This window comes from Mauremys reevesii, linkage group 13 (assembly GCF_016161935.1).
Source record: "Mauremys reevesii isolate NIE-2019 linkage group 13, ASM1616193v1, whole genome shotgun sequence".
In the NCBI taxonomy this organism is placed as follows: Eukaryota; Metazoa; Chordata; order Testudines; family Geoemydidae; genus Mauremys; species Mauremys reevesii.
Window position 1 is genome coordinate 14,496,400 of NC_052635.1, and position 24,339 is coordinate 14,520,738.

Here is a 24,339-nt window from a genome sequence, read left to right on the forward strand (position 1 = left end):
TACATCCTTATGACATGTACTTGTACCTGAGAAGTTTAGGTAAATAGTCCAGGCTCTAGGGGCTCAGATCTTTAGTGCAACAAATACAGCTTAACAGTGCTGAAGAATATGTTTACAGGAAATGCTTGGAGAACTGACAGTAAACCAATATTCTTCACCTTGATCAACAAGTACAATTGGCCTTGCAATCTGGACTAGGCCATCTCTGAACTGAATGATTGTTTCTGAGTTACTGAGTTGATTTCATTGATCAAAGTGTTTACAAACAGAATGCAATGACTAATTCTCCTGGGCACCCATAGTCAAAGAGAACCCTGGAGATTTGATCCCAGTGGTCACTGAACAATACAGAAAGGATCTATGTCTGAGATTCTCTAGCAGAGACGCTTCTCTGCTGTAGGTTAATGGGTTTCAGAAACGAAGCAGTGGATCACAAGTGGGAAGGTAAGTATGAGACAGTCTGGGGCATTTTCCTATTTTACTATTATGGCCCCCAAGTTCATTTTCTGGAGCCATCAACACCTAAATTGTCTCCAGAATTGTTTCTCTCTCTCTCTCTCTCTCTCTCTCTCTCTCTCTCTCTCTCTCTCTCTCTCTCTCTTTCTAACTTCACTCACTCTAACTTACTCTTATGGATCTAATTTAGAGAATTGTCCCTCATCTCTTTCTCTCGGTCTTATATAAGATACTATGCATCATGTCACGCTATCAAGGTAACTCTGGGCTGTTAGTTGTTGGTTTGGCTAATGCTTTTCCTCTCAGCACTCTGAGTTCTCATTCTCACTCACGGAATGGCACTGTATGAGGTAGCGAAGTGGGGACTAATGTGGGGGTGCTCTTTAATCATTATTCTCAGGGCTGCAAGGCTGTCACAGCAGGAAAGAAGTCAGTGATCCAGTGATTTTCCCATTTCTTTGTGACTTTTTTGTGTGTCTCTGTGACTCATGCGGCAGTGGGGGCTCCTGCAGCTCTGGTCCCTCTGGACTGGGCTCAGCTCCTGACTCCAGGCATTGTGACCAAGTGTGCGGGGTCGCAGCACCTCTCAGGTGTGGGCCGACTGCCCCTCCGGAGCAGACACAGCAGCTGCCGATGTTCCTGAGGTAAGTGTGGGACAGGGTGTTAGACTCAGCAGGCAGCCGGCTGAGGCAGGAGCCAATGCAGGCTGGGAAAGGGGCTGGCTAGCTTAGAAACAGGCACAGTTCAGGAGCAGGAGGCAGGGCCGGCTGATGCAGACTTCCCCTCTGCACAGGGCTGGGGTGCCAGGCACTGCTCCGGGTGGATGATGCCACCTCCTAAAGCTGCCACTAAATCCCTGGCTGTTAGCAAATTTATCGAGACTGCCATCCTGTGATTCTGGATAGAAAATGCCATGACAAATCTGCAGCCTTAATTATTAATAGTGTGCCTAGCTGTGCCACGGGTGAGGTGTGTCTGTACCCCACAATGGATCAGATGTTTCACCCTGAGGCCCTGTCCACCCACCGAGCCACAGAGGTACAGCTACCCAGCAAATAATACCCCTGGCACCGTGTCTCAGAGCCCGGAACTTATGACTGGGAATGCGGAGCTTGCGCTAAGTTGGGGAATAGGACAATACAGACATTATTGGTCTGTACCCTCCCAGGAATTCTGGGCTTTTGATCCCAGCCCCAAGCAGAGTGGGAACTTCTACACTGATGTTTTTAATCCTGCAACATGAGCTCTGTCAGCACAAATCAGTGGATGAAGGATCTGATGCTCAGAACTGCAGGTTTTTATGTGCATTGAGTTACGCAGAGAGAGGGGATCCTCGCAAAAGAGCTACCCAGCAGCTTCTGCTTCAGTACCATGAAGAGACAGGGCCAGAGACCGTGGCTTCAATGGCTCCTGCACATTCTTGTGGGAAGCACCCAAATCAGTTTCAACAGGGTGCGTCAGCTTGGGAGCCAGATTCAGAGCTGGACAGACACACGGGTGGCGCTGGGTTTGCTAGGAGAATGTAAGGAAAAGAAAACACCGTCTGCCTGAACTGCCTGCCCCAGCCAGCCCTGCAGGGTGGTGGGAACTAGGTGCACAAGACAGTGTGTGCGGGTCCTACTCTCAGTGTGTGTTTCTACACTTATCACATTCCAGCAGCACAGCTGCACCGATGCAGTGCTTCAGTGTAGCCACTCGCTGAAGCTATGGCCGGGGTCCTTACATCTGCATTGGTAATCGATCACTCTGAGACAGCCACTCGGTCGTTGGAAGAGCTCTTTTGTCCACCCAGTGCCGTCCACACAGCTGGCTAGATCAGCTAAGATACATTGCGATATGGTGTGGAGTTTTCACACCCCTGAGTGACATGTCTTGGTTGGTCCCATTTTTTAGTGTAGAACAGGCAGGAGAAGAAAACTCACAAGATGTCAACCAGAGATGAATAAGATCCAAGAAACAGAACAACTGATCTCTGTGTATTCAGAGAGATGAGAGAGGGGAGGGGGTGAAGCTCACTGTTTAACTGTGAATCTATCTATCTATCTATCTATCTATCTATCTATCTATCTATCTATCTATTTAGGGCAACTAAAATGATTAGGGGTTTGGAGAGGGTCCCATAGGAGGAAAGATTAAAGAGGCTAGGACTCTTCAGCTTGGAAAAGAGAAGACTAAGGGGGGATATGATAGAGGTATATAAAATCATGAGTGATGTTGAGAAAGTGGATAAGGAAAAGTTATTTACTTATTCTCATAATACAAGAACTAGGGGGTCACCAAATGAAATTAATAGGCAGCAGGTTTAAAACAAATAAAAGGAAGCTCTTCTTCACGCACCACACAGTCAACTTGTGGAACTCCTTACCTGAGGAGGTTGTGAAGGCTAGGACTATAACAATGTTTAAAAGGGAACTGGATAAATTCATGGTGGCTAAGTCCATAAATGGCTATTAGCCAGGATGGGTAAGAATGGTGTCCCTAGCCTCTGTTCGTCAGAGGATGGAGATGAATGGCAGGAGAGAGATCACTTGATCATTGCCTGTTAGGTTCACTCCCTCTGGGGCACCTGGCATTGGCCACTGTTGTAGACAGATACTGGGCTAGATGGACCTTTGGTCTGACCCGGTACGGCCGTTCTTATGTTCTTATGTTCTATCTATGTGATACCATGCAAGACTCTGAGGTATCTAAATACCTATGTGACCTCCACAGGAGAGAGCTATGGAGAGAAACCTAACTGCAGTGACAGAGTTTATCTTTCTGGGCTTCTCAGACCTCCAGGATCTGCAGTCCCTTCTCTTCGTCCTCGTCTTACTCATCTACCTCATCTCCCTGATTGGAAATGGCCTTATAATCGCTGTCACGGTGGCTGACCTGGCCCTCCACACCCCCATGTATTTCTTCCTCAGGAACTTGTCAGTCTTGGAGATCTGCTACACCTCGGTCATAATCCCTAAGACCTTGACCAACCTGCTGTCAGAGCGGCAGACTATCTCTTTCCTAGGCTGTGTAGTCCAGATGTACTTCTTCATTTTCTTTGGCAGCACGGAGTGTGGCCTGCTGGCCATTATGTCCTATGACCGGTACGTAGCCATATGCAACCCCATGCGTTACTCACTCATCATGAACAGAAAAGTCACCCTTAGCTTGGCAGCTGCAGTGTGGATTGCCGGCAGCGTGGTGGCATTTGAGCAAACGGTGGCCATCTTCACCTTACCCTTCTGCAGGTCAAATAAAATCAACCATTTCTTCTGTGACGTCCTCCCAATACTTCGATTGGTAAGCACTGACACATCCTCATCAAGGCCATTCTTGCCTTCCTCACTGTGGTAGTCATAGTCATCCCCTTCCTCTTGATCATCGCCTCCTATGCCAGCATCATCCGCACAATCCTGAAGATGCGCTCAGGTGAAGGGAGACGCAAAGCCTTCTCCACCTGCTCTTCACACCTGATCACAGTCACCTTGTTCTATGGCAGCACCTTTGTCACCTACATGAGACCCAGTTCCAATGGCTCTGTGGACATTGATCGAGCAATTTCCCTCTTCTATACGATCATCACTCCGACATTCAACCCCATAATATACAGCCTGAGGAACAAAGAAGTTAGGGAGGTTCTGAGGAAACTCTTGGCCAGGAGTAGGATTTCTTTGTTTTCATAAAAAATAGTTTATTTTCCTGGTCATTGAGCCACATGGAAATGTCTCAACTTGGGGGGTGTCACAAAGGGGAAAATGTCTGTGTCATTGTTTAGAAATGTCGTATCTGACTTGGTTTCCCTTTTCAAGCTCATAGTGCCACCCAACTGAATGAATAAAGTCAAATCAAAGGAGGTTGTAAAGTGAGCTGGTAAGGAAGCCATCGTGGAAAACAACCACTCAGATAAGTCAGTTTCTGATCTACCCATTTCAGGGGGCGAAAACAACAATATCTGGGTCATCAGTCACATCATCTCGGTTAAGTTTTTTTTTCTCTTCCCAAGTTCACATTCAATATCTGAATGTATTTTATTACAGTCTTGCTTCAGGAAAGATGTGGACAAATGGGAGAATCCAGAGGAGAACAATAAAAATGATCAAAGGTTTATAAAGCCTAAACTATGTAGAAAGGTGAAAACAACTGGGCATGTTTTGTCTTCAGAAAATAAAGTACTTAAACTCTGGAATTGGCTTCCAAAGGAGGTTGTGGAATCACCCTCTTTGGAGGATTTCAAGAACAGATTGGACAAACACCTATCAGGGATGGTCTAGTTTTACTTGCTCCTGCCTCAGTGCAGGGGCTGGACTTATTGACTTCTGGATGTCCCTTCCAGCCTTATGTTTCTATGATTACAATTGTCATACCATAAGATGCAACTCCTGAGACCATTCTTGAATTTAATCAAGTAAAACCCCCATTGACTTCATAGACTTTTGTTTTCTTAGCAACCTAAAGGGTTTAGCTACTGAATTTTCACTGACGTCCACATGGAAAATGAGGGGATTTTCACAGACAGGGAGGCACCCTACTTTCATGGATGTACAATAGGGTTTGAGCACCATACACCCTTAGTCCATTTTGAAAATGCCAGCCCAAATCCCTATTGATCATTGATATCTGTCATTGACAATGGAAATTCATACTCAGATCAATGTCAATGGGAGAAATACTTATTCTCAACTCTCTCTGTGTATGACTTTTTCTTTGAATCTAGCAGGACATTTTCAAAGACCCAGAAGGTGGCTAGAATCATAGAACCACAGGTGTAGAAAGAACTGCAAGGATCACCTAGTCTACCCCCTGCCAAGATGCAGAATTTGTTGTGTCTAAACCATCCAAGACAGATGGCAATGCAACCTCTGGGACCTATATTTGATTGAAAGGCAACTGTAATTTCCAGTGATAAATATAATAAAGAAATAAAATGAGTGGGAAATGGACCCTTTTGAAAGTCAGTATTCTAATTAAATTGCTCTGTATCATCTAGCTCTGTGTCTACCCATCAAATCTACATTAATTTGACATTTAAAATAATGAACACTTATATAACACTTCTTTTCTTTTGTTTTCCTTTCTTTTTTTTGTGTGTGAGGGGGAATAAAAAATGTGTAGAAATTTCTCCGTGCTCATGAAATACCATATTTGCTTCTGCTGCTCCTTAGCAAGGTCATAGAGTTACATTTGCTTTGGGAATCTGAATTATGATGAAGGTCATGTAATTAAAACTTCAACCTCAATGCCATAGTTACATGTTGTCACCCTTTTTCACAAAAAGTTCCTTTTTGAACCAATCCTGGTAGAGGGACCATGCACTAGTATCTAATATTGAGTCTGATGCTCATACGGCCACACTGGGCATAATTTTTCAGTCACATACATTGGTGTGAGTCCTCTGACATCACTGGAATTATCTGACATTGCACTACGATGAGAATCAATCTGTCATTGTTTTGTGTTGCTTGTCACCATATTAAATCTTGAGCGGACCTAAAGCAAAGTCATCATTTCCCCAGCCCCTCTTTGCAGACAGATTCCTAAGTCCCATTGGCAGGGCGGTACCTCCTCTGCTTGAGATTCTCAGCTGCCAACCGTCCCTTCGTGTTAGGCACCGATATCATTTTGGAGGGGGCAAGAAGAGCTCCCTCTTCACTTTTAGCCCAGCAGTTCGGGTACTCACCTGGGATGTGGAAACCTCTGGTTCAAGACCCCTCCCCCCGCACATGAAGTGGAGAAGGGATTTGATCAGTGACCTTCCACCTCTCATTTAAATGCCACAGCCAATGGGCTGTGGGATATTCTGAGGCATGGTCACCTCAGTCTCTTCTCTTGAAGCTCCTGCACTGTGGCTAACTAATTTAAACAGGGGTATTGGAGCAGAGAGAGTGAACCCTGGGTGTGCCAGGCGAGAGCTCCAACCCATAGGCTTTGCAGAGTCATTCTTAGGTTTGCTTCTCTGTGTTTTTCCCACAATGAATATTTCACAGTGGAACAGCTTCCCCAGGAGAGGGATCCCACATCAGACTCTTCCATTGCCCAGTGGTTCCAGCGCTCACCTGAGAGGTGGCGGAGCTCTGTTCAAATGACCTCTTGTTGTCAGGCAGGGGGAGGGACTTGAACGGGGGGGTCTTCTCCATCCTTAGTGAGTTTAGGCACCTACAGGGTTCAGGGGATTTAGGACCCTACACTGGCAGTTAGCACCTAGATCCATTGGTGGATCTGGACCCTAGGCTCCCTATACAATATATGGGGAGAAAACAGGACTGCACAAAAGCCAACAAGCTGAACGGGGAGCCACCAGCCAAGCACTGAGCAATTTGAGCAGTTACTCAGGGTAGGTGAGATCTGGCTTCAAAGCCACCCTTTGCCTGATGCGCAGCACCAATTTGGCTCCAGGCCCACCACCTCTTAGGAAAGGGTCCTGATCACTACTATGGAATTCAGGGGTGGGTGCCTCTCCATCCCTCTTGTTGAAGCTGTCCCACTTTCTGCCCCAAATTAACAGCCCAGTGAACACCTAGATTTAGCCATGTTGCTCAGCGGTGTGAAAAATTCACTCCAGGCAGTGATATATTTAAGCCGACCAAAGCCCCCATTGGGAAAATCGCTAGGCTGATGGAAGAATTCTACCACTTCTCAGAGAGGTGGATTAACTACATCAGTGTCTAAACTCTTTCCGCTAAAGAAGAAAGTGTCTATGTTACAGCAGCACAGCTGCAGCACTGTAGCTGTGCGGCTGTACTGTAGACCTTTCCAAATCTTCTGTGAAACTGAGAGTAAAACCTGGCTCTCTCAGGAGAATGCATTAGACACTTGTCTATAGAGTTATTCCCACTCTAAGACTCTATAATACTAGCTGCTACCTGCTAGAATGTTCTCCTGGGAGACCTGTGTTCCACTCCCTGCTCCAATGAAGATTTAAGTAGGTAGACCGAGTAGAACAACTTCAACAAGAGAGAGATTGAGAGAGGGAGACCTCTGAGCACACCTCCCAGATTAGACCCCTAGAATTCAGACATGTGAGGGAACACCAAGTTTGTAAATCCTACTGGGGAGGTGGTGTGAGTCAGCTACTGAGCTGCTCAGTGGTGTCAGTACTTTGGTGGCTTTGCACAAGTCCACTGGCAAAAAATTAGGCATCTCTGGGACTTTACTGGTGGAAACTTAAGTACCTGGGGAGATTAGGCACCTATAGGGCAAGGTAGCCAGGTTTTCATGAATGTCAATGGTGTTTAAATGCTGCTTTAGGAACCTAAATCGCTCTTGTGAATCTAGCCCAAAGTCTCCAGAGGTTGTGGTTGCAAAGACAACCTTGCAAAGATGACCTGAGTGAAACCGTTGTGGCAAGGTCTGTCTGAGTTTGCAGAGGGCCTGACACAATACCTCTGAAGTGTGAATTGATTCTTACATTTCAATGGGTGCTGTGACTACCTGGCTCTGTCCCTCCTCTGGGCACGCACCAATCTGTTGTACTCAGACCCAAATTGTGGTTCCCATGTGATTCTAACCCCTCTGGGTCTAGATAGTGACTGATCACTGTCCCTAGCTCTGGGTCACTCTCAGGCATACTGCCAGGTGCAGACCCTGTGCATGATCCCATTCTATGGCCTGCAACATAAGAAAATAAGAATGGCCGTACCGGGTCAGTCCATCTAGCCCAGCATCCTCTCTACCGACAGTGGCCAATGCCAGGTGCCCCAGAGGGAGTCAATCTAACAGGCAATGATCAAGTGATCTCTCTCCTGCCATCCATCTCCATCCTCTGACAAACAGAGGCTAGGGACACCATTCCTTACCCATCCTGGCTAATAGCCATTTATGGACTTAACTACCATGAATTTATCCAGTTCTCTTTTAAACGCTGCTATAGTCCTAGCCTTCACAACCTCCTCAGGTAAGGAGTTCCACAAGTTGACTGTGCGCTGCGTGAAGAAGAACTTCCTTTCATTTGTTTTAAACCTACTGCCTATTAATTTCATTTGGTGACCCCTAGTTCTTGTATTATGAGAATAAGTAAATAACTTTTCCTTATCCACTTTCTCCACATCACTTATGATTTTATATACCTCTATCATATCCCCCCTTAGTCTCCTCTTTTCCAAGCTGAAGAGTCCTAGCCTCTTTAATCTTTCCTCATATGGGACCCTCTCCAAACCCCTAATCATTTTAGTTGCCCTTTTCGGAACCTTTTCTAGTGCCAGTATATCTTTTTTGAGGTGAGGAGACCACATCTGTACACAGTATTCGAGATGTGGGTGTACCATGGATTTATATAAGGGCAATAATATATTCTCAGTCTTATTCTCTATCCTCTTTTTAATGATTCCTAGCATCCTGTTTGCTTTTTTGACCACCTCTGCACACTGCGTGGACATCTTCAGAGAACTATCCACAATGACTCTAAAATCTTTTTCCTGACTTCTCGTAGCTGAATTAGCCCCTATCATATTGTATGTATAGTTGGGGTTATTTTTTCCAATGTGCATTACTTTACATTGATCCACATTAAATTTCATTTGACATTTTGTTGCCCAATCACTTAGTTTTGTGAAATCTTTTTGATGTTCTTCACAGTCTGCTTTGGTCTTAACTATCTTGAGCAGTTTAGTATCATCTGCAAACTTTGCCACCTCACTTTTTACCCCTTTCTCCAGATCATTTATGAATAAATTCAATAGGATTGGTCCTAGGACTGACCCTTGGGGAACACCACTAGTTACCCCTCTCCATTCTGAGAATTTACCATTAATTCCTACCCTTTGTTCCCTATCTTTTAACCAGTTCTCAATCCATAAAATGACCTTCCCTTTTATCCCATGACAGCTTAATTTAAGTAACAGCCTTTGGTGAGGGACCTTGTCAAAGGCTTTCTGGAAATCTAAGTATACTAAGTCCACTGGATCCCCCTTGTCCACATGTTTGTTGACACCTTCAAAGAACTCTAATAGATTAGTAAGACACAATTTCCCTTTACAGAAACCCTGTTGACTATTGCTCAACAGTTTATATTTTTCTATGTGTCTGACAATTTTATTCTTAACTATTTTTTCGACTAATTTGCCCGGTACCGACGTTAGACTTACCGGTCTGTAATTGCCGGGATCACCTCTAGAGCCCATTGTAAATATTGGTGTTACATTAGCTAACTTCCAGTCATTGGGTACCGAAGCCGATTTAAAGGACAGGTTACAAATCTTAGTTAATAGTTCTGCAACTTCACAATTGAGTTCTTTCAGAACTCTTGGGTGAATGCCATCTGGTCCCGGTGACTTGTTAATGTTGAGTTTATCAATTAATTCCAAAACCTCCTCTAGTGACACTTCAATCTGTGACAGTTCCTCAGATTTGTCACCTACAAAAGCCAGCTCAGGTTTGGGAATCTCCCTAACATCCTCAGCTGTGAAGACTGAAGCAAAGAATCCATTTAGTTTCTCCGCAATTACTATATCATCTTTAAGCGCTCCATTTGTATCTCGATCATCAAGGGGCCCCACTGGTTGTTTAACAGGCTTCCTGCTTCTGATGTACTTAAAAAACATTTTCTTATTACCTTTGGAGTTTTTGGCTACCAGTTCTTCAAACTCCTCTTTGGCTTTTCTTATTATACTCTTGCACTTAATTTGGCAGTGATTATGCTCCTTTCTATTTGCCTCACTAGGATTTGACTTCCACTTTTTAAAGGAAGTCTTTTTATCTCTCACTGCTTCTTTTACATGGTTGTTAAGCCACAGTGGCTCTTTTTTAGTTATTTTACTGTGTTTCTTAATTTGGGGTATACATTGAAATTGGGCCTCTTTTATGGTGTCTTTAAATAGCGCCCATGCAGCTTGCAGGGATTTCACTTTAGTCACTGTACCTTTTAACTTCTGTTTAACTAACCCCCTCATTTCTGCATAGTTCCCCTTTTGAAATTAAATGCCACAGTGTCGGGCTGTTGAGATGTTCTTCCCAACACAGGGATGTTGAATGCTATTGTATTATGGTCACTATTTCCAAGTGGTCCTGCTATAGTTACCTCTTGGACCAGCTCCTGTGCTCCACTCAGGATTAAATCGAGAGTTGCCTCTCCCCTTGTGGGTTCCCGTACCAGCTGCTCCATGAAGCAGTCATTTAAAGTATCGAGAAATTTTATCTCTGCATTTTGTCCTGAAGTGAAATGTTCCCAGTCAATATGGGGATAAATGAAATCCCCCACTATTATTGGGTTCTTAATTTTGATAGCCTCTCTAATTTCCCTTAGCATTTCATCGTCACTATTACTGTCCTGGTCAGGTGGTTGATAATAGATCCCTAATGTTATATTCTTATTAGAGCATGAAATTTCTATCCAGAGAGATTCTATGGAACATGTGGATTCAGTTAAGATTTTTACTTCATTTGAATCTACACTTTCTTTCACATATAGTGCCACTCCTCCCCCTGCACGACCTGTTCTGTCCTTCCGATATATTTTGTACCCCGGAATGATTTTGTCCCATTGGTTGCTCTCAGTCCACCAGGTTTCTGTGATGCCTATTATATCAATATCCTCCTTTATCACGAGGCACTCTAGTTCACCCATCTTATTATTTAGACTTCTAGCATTTGTGTACAAGCACTTTAAAAATTTGTCCCTGTTTATTTGTCTGCCCTTTTCTGATGTGTCAGATTCTTTTTATGTGACTGTTTATCATCTGATCTGGTCCTTACATTATCCTCTTCCATCCTCTGCTCCTGACTATAACCTGGAGATTCTCTATCATTAGACTTTCCCTAAGAGAAGTCTGTGTCCGATCCACATGCTCCTCTGCAGCAGTGGGCTTTCCCCCATCTCCTAGTTTAAAAACTGCTCTACAACCTTTTTAATGTTTAGTGCCAGCAGTCTGGTTCCACTTTGGTTTAGGTGGAGCCCATCTCTCCTGTATAGGGTCCCCCCATCCCAAAAGTTTCCCAGTTCCTAATGAACGTAAACCCCTACTCTCTACACCATCGTCTCATCCACACATTGAGACTCTGAAGCTCTGCCTGTCTACCTGGCCCTGCACGTGAAACTGGGAGCATTTCTGAGAATGCCACCATAGAGGTCCTGGATTTCAGTCTTTTCCCTAGCAGCCTAAATTTGGCTTCCAGGACATCTCTCCTACCCTTCCCTATGTCATTGGTACCTACATGTACCACAACCACTGGCTCCTCCCCAGCACTACACATAAGTCCGTCTAGATGCCTCGAGAGATCCGCAACCTTTGCACCAGGCATGCAAGTCACCATACGGTTCTCCCAGTCATCACAAACACAGCTATCTACGTTTCTAATGATCGAATCTCCCATTACTAACACCTGCCTTTTCCTAGCAACTGGAGCTCCTCCCCGGAGAGGTAACCTCAGTGCGAGAGGCAACCAGCACCAGCTGGAAGGAGGGTCCCAACTATGGGAAGGTATCCCTCTGCTCCCATTGACTGCTCTGCTTCCCTGGGCCTTTCATCCTCCTCAACAGAGCAGGGGCTGTCTGACTGGAGGTGGGAAAATTCTACAGTTTTCCGGAAAGCCTCATCAACATACCTCTCTGCCTCTCTTAGCTCCTCCAGTTCCACCACCCTGGCCTCCAAAGTCCGTATGTGGTCTTTGAGGGCCAGGAGCTCCTTGCACCGACTGCACTCATATGCCACCCACCCACAGGGCAGGTAATCATACATGCAACACTCAGCGCAATAAACTGGATAGCCCCCACTCTGCTGCTGGGCTTCTGCCTGCATTGCCTCTTAGTTAATGTAAGGGTTGTTTAAAGCAAGACGTTTTGAAAGGAGTTTAGTTTATAGGTTTTAAGGGGACTAAAGGGGCACAGATAGAACCAACAAGGGACCTCCGCTTCCTTCCCACTCCCCTTCCAAACTCCCTTGTGAAATTCCTTGTTAGCAGCCCCTGTTCGGAAAGCTGCCTGGTCACTTGTGCGCGGCTTTATAAAGCCCTGGCCTGTGTGAATGCCCCATCCACTGATTAAGGCTCAGCCAATTACCAGATGCTTCTAGCTTTCAAACCTTCCTTTGAAGCTCACAGCATCCAACTGCCAGCCATAGCACATGGCCAAGAGGTCAGATTAGAGGGTCATCAGAGTCCCTTATGACCTTAAAGTCTATGAGTCTGTGAGTCTCTGACACCCTACTTGGGCAGTGGGAGTCTGCAGTCCAACTGGCTTAGACAACAAAACAATGGTCTAATTTCTCCCGTCATCCAGTTACGTATAGACCTTCCCCCTCACCTGGAGTCCAGACACACCCTTTTGGAACAATGCAGCAGGAAAGCGAGAGATGCATACACTTTACTCTTTACAACACAACACCAGAGTTACACATCTTAGGAAAACTACATCCTTGATGCATCCCCGTCAGTCTGATCTCGCCACCCCAGCAGACCTGGTTCTGGTCAGCATCCATAGGTAAGCACAGTCTCTCTGGCACATCCTGTTTCCATGTGCTTGGGCCGGGGGAATTTCCCAGCTCTGGATCTTACCCCTGTTTGCTTCTGCATTGAGAGTCAATGAATGTCAGCGGGCCTGCCAGTAGAAACCCTATTGTTCCAGGACAGAATTTTTAGTCCACGTTGATGGCCAGTCATGGATTTCTCCCTCTTAGCGCTTTACAAGGCATCTTGCTCCCTAGCATGGGCAGCAGTTTTCAGAAAAGACTGATGCTGTCAGCACTGGACTTGTTTTCACTAGCACCTGGGTGTCCTAAACCAACAAGGAGGTTACAATCAAAAGCAAAGGTCTCAGTGAAGGTGACAATCACAAAATTGCTAAAGCACAAAGGCCGGATATATCACCGGCCCCGTACAACCATAACTATGCGTTCATAAAGTTTGTGTCAGTGAATATCCCAGGTGTTTTCTTTTTGTTTTTGTTTTTTTTTAACAGAAAATACTGTTGGTGGGAATGAGGAGTCATTTAGACAGTTCATAGAATCTCAGGGTTGGAAGGGACCTCAGGAGGTCATCTAGTCCCAACCCCCTGCTCAAAGCAGGACCAAACCCAACTAAATCATCCCAGTTGTAGCTGTCAGAGATTCATAGAAATGTGGGGCTGAGAGAGACCTCAAGTAGTCATCAAGTCCAGTGCCCAGCACTGAGGCAGGACCGAGGAAACCCAGCCCAGCCCTGACAGGCGTTTGTCCAACCTGTTCTTAAAACCCACCACTGATGGGGATTCCTCAGCCTCCTTGGAAACCTAGTCCACAGTTTAACCACCCATGTTATTAGAAAGCTTTTCTTAATATCTAACTTAAATCTCCCTTGCTGCAGATTAAGCCCATTATTTCTTGTCCTGCCTTCAATGGACATGGAGAACAATTGATCCCTGTCCTCTTTGTATCAACTCTTAACATATTGAAGACTGTTATCAGGTCCCTCTTAAGCTGTCTTTTCTCAGGACTAAACAGGCCCAGTTTCTTTAGCCGTTCTTCCTATGTCAGATTTTCTAACCCTTTGATCATTTTTGTTGCTCTCCTCTGTACTCTCTCCCCACAAGGGAGTACAGCACTCAGGCAAAGCAACAGGTATGATATATTAACCAGACAATGGAGAGAGAGATAGAGTTATAATAGCTCTAATTTCTAGCTTTGTAAAATAGTGAAGTTTTCACTTGTCACTTCCAGCAAATTTGTTCCTTACCAATTCATGATCATGAAAGAGATTCTGACTGTACATTCCTATGGGATTGTATATTCATATCTGTATGGCCATTTGAGTGTGTTTCTGGGTCAGTTTCGGTGTGCTTGTCGATGTATGTGTGATTGCACATGTAGGTTGAAACTGGGATTTTCAAATACCCTGGTGCCTGAATCAAACTGAAAATCTATGGGATCTGAATGCCCAACTCGTCTGGAGTCTTTTGAAGATCACAGCTTTATGTCTTTGTATGTTGACATGTCTATGCATTCCATTATACTTGTTTGTGGGTCTGTAGACATTTGTTTGTTTGTCTGTGTTTGTGCATGCACCATTGTGCTTGTGTGTGTAGATTTGTATCTGATTCAAATTGTGTCTATGCATTCAATTTTCTCTAAGTATTATTGTAGCACCTAGGAGCCCGGTAATATTCAAAATCACAAAGCTGAGGATGAAATGCATGAGAACTTAGGAGAAGGCATTCTTGGATGGGGGAATCTGGTAGTGGAAGGAGCTTCCAGGGTAAGATGAGGTGAATCCATTTTCCGTCTTTAGGAAACACTGCAAAACCTTTGGGAAAGCTTTTCCACCTTCCCACTTCCACAATCCTCATACCTGACACACAATGCCCCCTTCTACCCTATGATGTAGGATTATGTGTCCCCTACTTCGACTTTACTCCTTCTCTCCCAAAATCCAAAACCAAGAAAACCTTCCACAAGACGAGCTGGTATCTCAAAAAGGGAGGAATATCCAACACTTTGAAGTCAACTAGGTACTTCTCTATTGCTACTGATTTTATGGGAAAGGCGCTCAGATGCTATGGAGATGGGTAGAAGTATAAAATGATATAGATAGACAGATAGATAGATAGATAGAGATGAGTTTATCTCTCTGTGTGCCTAAATATTTGTCTGTTTGTGTGAATCTCAAATCTATCAACTAATATTTTTGCTTTAACCTTATGTGCAAAGTGTGGTTAATACTTAATTAGAGTGTACTTATTAATAGTTATACTTCCCTGAATGCTCATATTTGCTCGCTGGTTAAAGAGTTTGGGGGAATAAAGCTGAAAGGGGAGTTAAGAACTACCCATGGTCCAGTGAGTTCTCAGCTCCATCCTGAGAGTGCCAACAAAGTAGGGCAATTAGTTCCCAGCATGATGGTTTGGTCATGATGAAGTGGACACAGTGTCCCATTACAGCCTAGTCAGACTTCACACCAGTTCCACCAAGGGCTATGCTGTTGATGTCACTGACAGTTATTGCTAAAAGCTTTTGGCCTAGCAATCAATTATATTTCTTCCTGAGATCTATAAATATAAATGATACATCCTTATGACATGTACTTGTACCTGAGAAGTTTAGGTAAATAGTCCTGGCTCTAGGGGCTCAGATCTTTAGTGCAACAAATACAGTTTAACAGTGCTGAAGAATATGTTTACAGGAAATGCTTGGAGAACTGATCAACCTTCACCTTGATCAACAAGTGCAATTGGCCTTGCAATCTGGACTAGGCCATCTCTGAATGGAATGGTTGTTTCTGCGTTGCTGAATTGATTTAATTGATCAAAATGTTTACAAACACAATGCAATTACTAATTCTCCTGGGCACCCATAGTCAAAGAGAACCCTGGAGATTTGATCCCAGTGGTCACTGAAAAATACAGAAAGGATCTATGTCTGAGATTCTCTAGCAGAGAAGCTTCTCTGCTGCAGGTTAATGATTTTCAGAAACGAAGCAGTGGATCACAAGTGGGAAGGTAAGTACGAGACAGTCTGGGGCATTTTCCTATGTTACTGTTATGGCCCCCAAGTTCATTTTCTGGAGCCATCAACACCTAAATTGTCTTCAGAATTTTTTCTCTCTGTCTCAGATCTTATCACTCACTCTAACTTACTCTTATGGATCTAATCTACAGAATTGTCCCTCATCTTTTTCTCTCAGTCTTATATAAGATACTGTGCATCACGTCTCGCTATCAAGGTTAGTCATCTTAATGAATGTCTCATCGATCTGCCTCTTGACTATATATTTGCAATGTAATTTTCAAAGACATCTAAAATATCTTCATCGATGGGGTTGTCTCTTGTCTCCGCACATATTTGAGAATCCCTCAGACACACCAGAGAATCCTGGCTGTCTAGAAGAACAGGAACTGGCCCACCTGTGTTCCAACATGTGAGAGGTAAATCTAACCGCATTGGCTGGCAGAGAAGTTTCTGACTAGACAGCATGAACCATGTCTCTGGGCTGTTAGTTGTTGGTTTGGCTAGTGCTTTTCCTCTCGGCACTCTGAGATTTCATTCTCACTCATGGAATGGCACTGTATGAGGTAGGGAAGTGGTTAAAATGTGGGGGTGCTCTTTAATCATTATTCACAGGGTTTCAAGGCTGTCACAGCAGGAAAGAAGTCAGAGAGATGGTGATTTTCCCATTTCTTCATGACTTTTTTGTGTGTCTCCATGACTCATGTGGCAGTGGGGGCTCCTGCCAGGGCTGCCCAGAGGATTCAGGGGGCCTGGGGTCTTCGGCAGCGGGAGGCCCCCACCACCGAATTGCTGCTGAAGACCCGGCACTTCGGCAGCGGGTCCCAGGGCAGAAGGACCCCCCGCCGTGGGTCTTTGGGGCAGTTCAGCAGCAGGTCCTGGGGCGGAGGGACCCCCCGCCACTGAATTGCTGCCGAAGACCCAGAGCGGAAGAAGCTCCGGGGGCCCGGGCCCCATGAGAGTTTTCCGGGGCCCCCGGAGCGAGTGAAGGACCCCGCTCCAGGGGCCCTGAAAAACTCTCATGGGGGCCCCTGTGGGGCCTGGGGCAAATTGCCCCACCTGCCCCCACCTCTGGGCGGCCCTGGCTCCTGCAGCTCTGGTTCCTCTGGACTGGGCTCAGCTTCTCCCTCCAGGCATTGTGACCAAGTGACCGGGGTCTCAGTGCTTCTCAGGTGTGGCCCGGAGCGGACACAGCAGCTGCCGATGTTCCTGAGGTAAGTGTGGGACAGGGTGTCAGAATCAGCAGGCAGCTGGCTGAGGCAGGAACCAGTGCAGGCTGGGAAAGGGGCGGGCTAGCACTGAAACAGGCACAGAGCAGGAGCAGGAGGAGCAGGAGGAAAGGTGGCTGATGTAAAGCTTCTGGAAATTTGTAGGTCCCCCACTCCTCCCACCCCCAGTGAAAAATCAAAAACAATTACAGGAAAGCAGAAACTTCCCATTAACCTTTTCATTGTTTTTGAAAACCCAGTTTTCCATTATTTTTTTTAAAAGGTCAATGAATATCTTTCAACCAGCCATACCCATAATGTATGACTAAGTCTAGTGGTGTCTGCTAGTGGGTAAAGGAATACAACGGGGCAGAACCCCAGCTGAGGTAAATCAGTGTGGCTCTGTTGAATTTGATGAACCAGATCCATAGCTGGTGTAAATGCAGCTACAATGGTCTTGGCTCCATTTGTGACTCTGCTGGGTTTTCTGTTGTACATTTGTCTACTTGAACATCTCTGTACACCTGTAGTTTTATTTAAGTCTCTGCATGGGGAATGTGTTTGAGCAGGATTTTTTATTCTTTGCCTGAAAGGACTTCCCTGAGAATGTGGGTGTTGTGTAGATGTCACTCTCTAGGTTTGTTGTGTGTGTATGTGTATTTTTATGTATTTTGTGTGTGCATGTGTGTGGATACAATGGACTAAATTCTGTTCTCAATTTCACTAGGTATCTTGATAATTTAGTACAGTGTAAATGAAAATTATACAACGTAAATAGAAATTTGTGGCGTGACCAGTTGCACAACAACAAAAAATGAAATGCAAATTTTGTAAACAGATACACACCAAAGTATACACATCGTCAAATAAAACACAGTTTTCCATGCACCCTACACAACAAACACTGCACCCACAGTGATAATACAATCACACAAAAATATACAAACACAAACCCTACTCAAGCATACATGGTACACTGCACTTTTAATCCAGCTATCTAGCTATACCCATACACATCTATCTATCTATCTATCTATCTATCTATCTATCTATCATGGAGTCACCAGGGCTGTGCTCTGGAACTACTCCATATAAAGCCAGTCAGGACTTTGCTGGAGCATGCCTCCTGCCTCCTAGCATACTGTCTCCAGGCCAAGAAACTTACACAGCTTCAACCTTCCTGGGTCTGACCTCAGAGTATTCAGCATCCCCTTCCACACTGTGCATTTCTTGCAGCGAATCTGCCTGGGCTGGGCTCCTGGGGAAGCCAGAGGGCCCTGCACCCCAACTCTGCAGTCAGACATGACTATCAGCAAGCCAGTAAAACAGGAGGTTTATTAGTCAACATGGACACAGTGTAGAACAGAACTTGTTAGCACAGAAATTAGTGACTTTCAGCCAAGTCCATCATGGGGGGAGGGAAGCCCAGAGCCAGAGCTCTGGTCCTTCCTATGTGCCCCAAGCCACCCAAGACTGTCTCGCTTCCAGCTGCTTGGTCCCTGCCCTGCCCGTTGCTCCTCCTCCGGCCTTTGTCTCACTTCCCAGGCCAAGAGTCACCTGGTCACATCCTCTTCCTGGGTCTCAGGTTAACAAGGGGTGGCCATAGCATCTGTGCAGGCAGCTGGATCACTCCCATAACCAATAGTCACACACCCTTATTCCCACCATCTAGACATTGGTGCAATACACAGGGAAACTGAGGCACACACAGCATTCATGCAAAACAATAAGACTCACATAGGCTCACATACAACATAACAAGGGAAAATCCCCACTATGTCACACTATCTATCTATCTAGTATATTGCTTTTTCTTTCTTCCTGTCTCTCTACTTAGTTACCAGTGGCCTGATACAAAGCCCACTGAATCCTATGCAAGGATTGTCACTGAGTTGGATAAAGGCAGTGGAGAGCTGTGTGATCTAGTGGAAGGAACACTGGGCCTGCTCTATGAGCTTGTTTATATCAGGTCACCTCTTTTTGCCATAGTTTTTCCATTGGTAAAATGGGGATAATGTGTCCTACCCCCTCCCCCCTGGCTAAAGTCCTGAGACAGTAAAGTCTTTGCTTGCTTGTGTGTGTGTGTGTTGCTGCTGCTGCTGCCTGATTACTTCTGGTTCCACATGGTGTCTAGTTGACCGGTAAGTCCGAAACTCTGGTGTTTGTATCTTTGGAAAAAAATATTGGATGGAATGCACTCTATAAGTTCCAGGTATTAATATACAAGTTTCATCACCAATGTATCTGAGTGACCTATATTCTGTAATGACTTCCCCCTGCAAAAATAGTCATTTCTCAGGTACATTCGTGTTTTCAAGTAGAACATTTGTATACCATATAACAAGATTACTGTTAAAATTTTATTACCATTTCTTGGCAGGAACACCATTGAATGTTGAAGCATGGAGAGAAGAAATCAAACTGTGTTGAAAGAGTTCATCATCTTGGGATTTTCCAGCCTCCAGGAGATGTGGCTATCACTCTTCAGTGGGTTTTTGTTCACTTACCTCTTCACCCTATTTGGGAACACCTGCATCATCATCCTTGCGCTGGTGGACCAGAGACTCCACACTCCCATGTATTTCTTCCTTGGGAACCTGTCCTTTCTGGACATCTGTTATACCACCACGACCATCCCCCAGATGCTGGTTCATCTCCTCTCAGAGAAGAGCAACATCTCCTACACAGGCTGTGTGCTGCAACTTTACTTCTTCTCCTTCGTGGGCACCGAGTGCCTCCTGCTGGCAGTGATGGCCTTTGACCGCTATGTTGCCATCTGTAACCCGCATGCTACACACTGATCGTCAACAAAAGCATTTGCCTCCAGCTGGCAGCTGCCTCCTGGGTAAGTGGCTTCCTTAACTCTGCAATACACACAGTCTTCACCTTCTGGTTACCCTTCTGTGGAGACAACCGTATTGATTACTTCTACTGTGATATCCCACCGTTGCTGGAGCTGTCATGTGGGGACACCTCTCTCAACAAACTTCTGTTGTTCTGCATTGGCCTTTTCATAGCTTGGACCCCTTTGCCTGCATTCTTCTATCATACACTTACATTATCTCAACCATACTGAAGATGCCTTCTTCCAAGGGGAAGAGGAAGGCATACTCCACCTGTTCATCCCACCTGACTGTGGTCCTTCTGTATTATGGCAGCTCTATCTTCTCCTACCTGAGACCCAGTTCAAGTTACTCACCAAGTAGCGCCAGACTGATCTCCGTATTATATAGCATCTTAACACCAATGTTAAACCCCATCATTTATACAATGCGGAACAAGGATGTGAAAGAAGCTTTGAAATACGTGATACATAGGATGTGAATGAATATTATTCGCCTTTTTATTTCCTGTTGCTGCCTTCAGTTTCTTCATCTTCTTCTTCTGCAGCACCATCATCATCCAAATATTTACAAATAACTGATAGTATAAACCCACAAAGAGCATTGATTCAATTCTTATTCATTTGGGAACATGATGCTGTATCTGGGTTTTTAATTTTTGTGTTCATTTCTTACTCTCTCTTTTCTGTACACGAGCATGGCAAATTCTAAAGAATGTTGAGTGCATTGCACGGAAGACACAAAGACATTACAGCTACATTTTTATTGGTAAATGTCAGTAAACGTGGATTTCACTGTACACACAAACAGGTCTGACTGCAGGAGCTGTGGCCACCAGCAATGAATGCAGTGACCATATTTCTCAAGACAAAGTATCATTTAATGTTAACAGTAGGAACAAAGCTGGGAATGGACCCAGGGGGCTGAAGCAGAGCTGGGGGCTTCTCACCGCTCCGCTTCTGGTGGGCGGAGCTCTGGGGCTCGGGGCTTTAGCTATGGGGACGACGCTGGGGCCAAAACCAGCGCTCCCCTCATAGTTAAAGTCCCTAGCACCGGCGCCACCTGCGGGCTGAAGACCCAAGCCCCAGCAGTCCCCTCAAATCTAAAGCCCTGAACGCTCCCTCCCTCCCTCCCTGGAGCCCTGACCTCTCTCACCCTGAGGCTGTTGCCCTACTCCTCCCCTCCCCTCTAAAGCCCTGAGGCAGTAAAGTATTTGCTTGCTTGTGTGTGTGTCTGTGTGTGTGTGTGTGCATGTGTGTGTGTGTGTGTGTGTGTATGTGTTGCTGCTGCCTGATTACTTCTGGTTCCACATGGTGTGTATGTGTTGCTGCTGCCTGATTACTTCTGGTTCCACATGGTAAGTCCTGGTGTTTGTATCTTTGGAAACAAATATTTACAGTAAACCCTCAGTTAGAATTTCAGATAGACTAATAATTCTGCCTCCACCTAGCTTGTTGCCAGGGCCAGCTCCAGGGTTTTTACCACCCCAAGCAGCCAAAAAAAACAACCAAAAAGCCGTGATCACGATCGGTGGCACTTCGGCGGCAGCTCCACCGCACCACTTTCTTCTTCGGCGGCAGGTCCCTCCAAGAGGGACCGAGGGACCCGGCACCGAATTGCCGCCGAAGAGCCCGACATGCCGCCCCTTCCCCTTGGCCACCCCAAGCACCTGCTTGCTGAGCTGGTGCCTGGAGCCGGCCCTGCTTGTTGCAATGCATAGTAATAAAAAGAATCATATATTGACAGGCAATTCACGTCAGTTTGTTCATGTGGGCGTACATTTTAAGCTGCTTATGAATTCATTTTAGGAATACACATGAATGCTCAGCGAGGTACAGAGGTTTTAAATGTGGTATTTGTTACCTGTAGGTGGGGACACAGGTAGACAAGCACTCTACATCAGAATATACACAGATAATTATCATACAAATATGTACAGTATACACAGTTATTTAGTGCAATATTGTAATACTCAGACCCTCAAGTAGTTTGAAGAGTATTTAACATAGTCATTATTTCATATATCTAATATACAGTATATTTGGTGCATACTTGATGTAGGACTGAATGAAATTCTCTGGCCTGTTGTAGGCAGGGGTTAGACTAGGTGACCATAATGGTTTCCCATGGCTTTAAAATCAAGGAATCTATGATATACATCCTGAGGCTAAAATCAGATCTGCTAGCATAGACATCTGCACCTGCACAGAACATGATGGAAATTAAGATCTACCTCACAGAGCCATTGTGTGGCACACATAATTTAGGCTTGTAAAGTTCTATCAGAATATTAGATAGAAAGTCATTCACAAGTCCTGAGACTTGGGTCAGAGGGAGGTCTGGGGAAATGCTTTCAAGAGATAGCCAAAAAATGTTGCACCAGAGTGACAGAGCAGGAAAAGAGAAAGCCTAATGGATTTCACCATAGAACTGGTGGGAATTTTTACACTATTGGAATATTGATTAAAATTGTGAGGTTTACACCCACACACAAAGCGGAGATGTTCTGAAACGCTTCTCATTTTCAACCACATATGTATATTTTTTCCTCTAACATTTCAAATTGTGAAGATATATTTTGGAGACAGCATTTTGACTATATACTCTCATTTCTTTTTCAATCAACTTTCAATCTGGTCAAAAGATTTTGAATTTCATAAGTTTGGTAAACAAAAATCCTTAACATTTAGATTAGAAAAGTAGATATTTTTAAACATAATTTTTCCTACATGTTTTCCTACAGAACAGGTCATTTCCTCCCTGCAAATAGCAACAGGTCAATGAATAAATAAGAGCTGGGGGTGGGGGGAATCAATAAAATGCTAGTGGATTTCTCCCATTCTTCCCATTCTGACTAACTCTACGTTTCTTTCTCTAATTTCTCCAGCTATGTGAAAAGATGCTTTTCTCTACCATTTTCCTAAAGGTTTCCTTCACCTCTTTGTTCCTCAGTGTGTATATTACAGGGTTCAACATTGGCGTCATGATTGTGTACATGAGGGAAATCATTTGGCCACTCTCCAGGCTGTAGCTGGACTTGGGCCTCAGATAGGTGATAAGGGCAGGTCCATAGAATAAAGTGACCACCATGAGGTGGGAGGAGCAGGTGGAGAGGACTTTCCGCCTTCCCTCTGCCAATGGCAGCTTCAGGATGGTGGCAATAAGGCAGATGTGGGACAGCATTATCAACAGGAAAGGGCTCATGATGAACAGCCCTGACATGGCCAAGAAAATGATCTTGATCTTGGAGGTGTCCTTGCATGCCATCTTCACCACTGATGGGATGTCGCAGAAGACGTGGTGGATGCAGTTGGAGCTACAGAAGGACAGGTTGAAGATCCATGTGGTCTGAACCATTTCCACCAAGACGCTGATGACACACAAGGTTGCTGCTAGCTGAGCCCCAGCCCACTCACAATTGTTTGGTGCCTACATTGGGGCTGGAGGGAGGCACCCATCTCTGTGATCCACAGCAGAGAACCCTTCTCCTGGTGTCAAGCAGATTAGGCCTTGGTGCCTAAATACCTTAAAAAATCTGGCCCATAGGCAACTAACAGGGCCGGCTCTGGCTTTTTTGCCGCTCCAAGCAAAAAAACACCTGTGGGCCGGCCGGAGCAGCGAAGTGGGGGGGACAAACAAACCTGTGGGCCTGACGGAGCAGTGAAGGGGGAACAAACAAACCTGCGGGCCGGCCGGAGCAGCGAAGTGGGGGGGACAAACAAACCTGCGGGCCGGCCGGAGCAGCGAAGGGGGGACAAACAAACCTGCGGCCTGGCCGGAGCAGCGAGGGGGTGGGGACGACAAACAAACCTGTGGCCCGGCCGGAGCAGCGAAGTTGGGGGAACAAACAAACCTGCGGGCTGGCCAGAGCAGCGAAGGGGGGAACAAACCTGCAGGGCGGATTGAGCGTGGGTGCAGGGGGACCCCCGGCCCTGCAGATGTGCCCCGGGCAGCAGCGGGGGGGAGAGAGAAGGGGAGCAGCCAGGGCTTCCTTCAGCAGGGCGCTCGCCACGCTGCCTGCGAGGGCTCTGCGCCACTCGGGTCGGCGGGCAGGGAAGGACGCAGGCTGCCCTGCCATGCTTGCTACAGTCCTGGCACTGCTCGCAGCAGGGCACGCCTCTCCTCTGCACTGCTGCCCCCTACAGGGCGGCCGGAGCAGAGAACCAAAAAGAAAAAAGAAAAAAACCTGCGCGGGCGGCGGAAGCAGCGAATGCCGCCCCTTGGAATCTGCCGCCTCAAGCACAAGCTTGCTCGGCTGGCGCCTGGAGCCGGCCCTGGCAACTAAACCTGGGGGTTCGGAACTTTTGTGGACATGGGCCTATGGAAATATGGGGCTAGATCTCCATCTGGTGGATGTTAGCTTATTTCCATTGAAGTTGAGCTGTGCAACAAAAATGTCAGATGAAATTCAATGATGATAAATGTAAAGTAATGCACATTGGAAACCCC

At 45.6% G+C, this 24,339-nt stretch overlaps 2 pseudogenes; both read left to right on the top strand.

Annotated features, from left to right (window-relative positions):
• Positions 1-3,177: 3,177 nt before the first annotated feature.
• LOC120380073 lies at positions 3,178-4,118 on the top strand (annotated as a pseudogene).
• Positions 4,119-19,449: 15,331 nt separating this feature from the next.
• LOC120380074 lies at positions 19,450-20,371 on the top strand (annotated as a pseudogene).
• Positions 20,372-24,339: the final 3,968 nt, after the last annotated feature.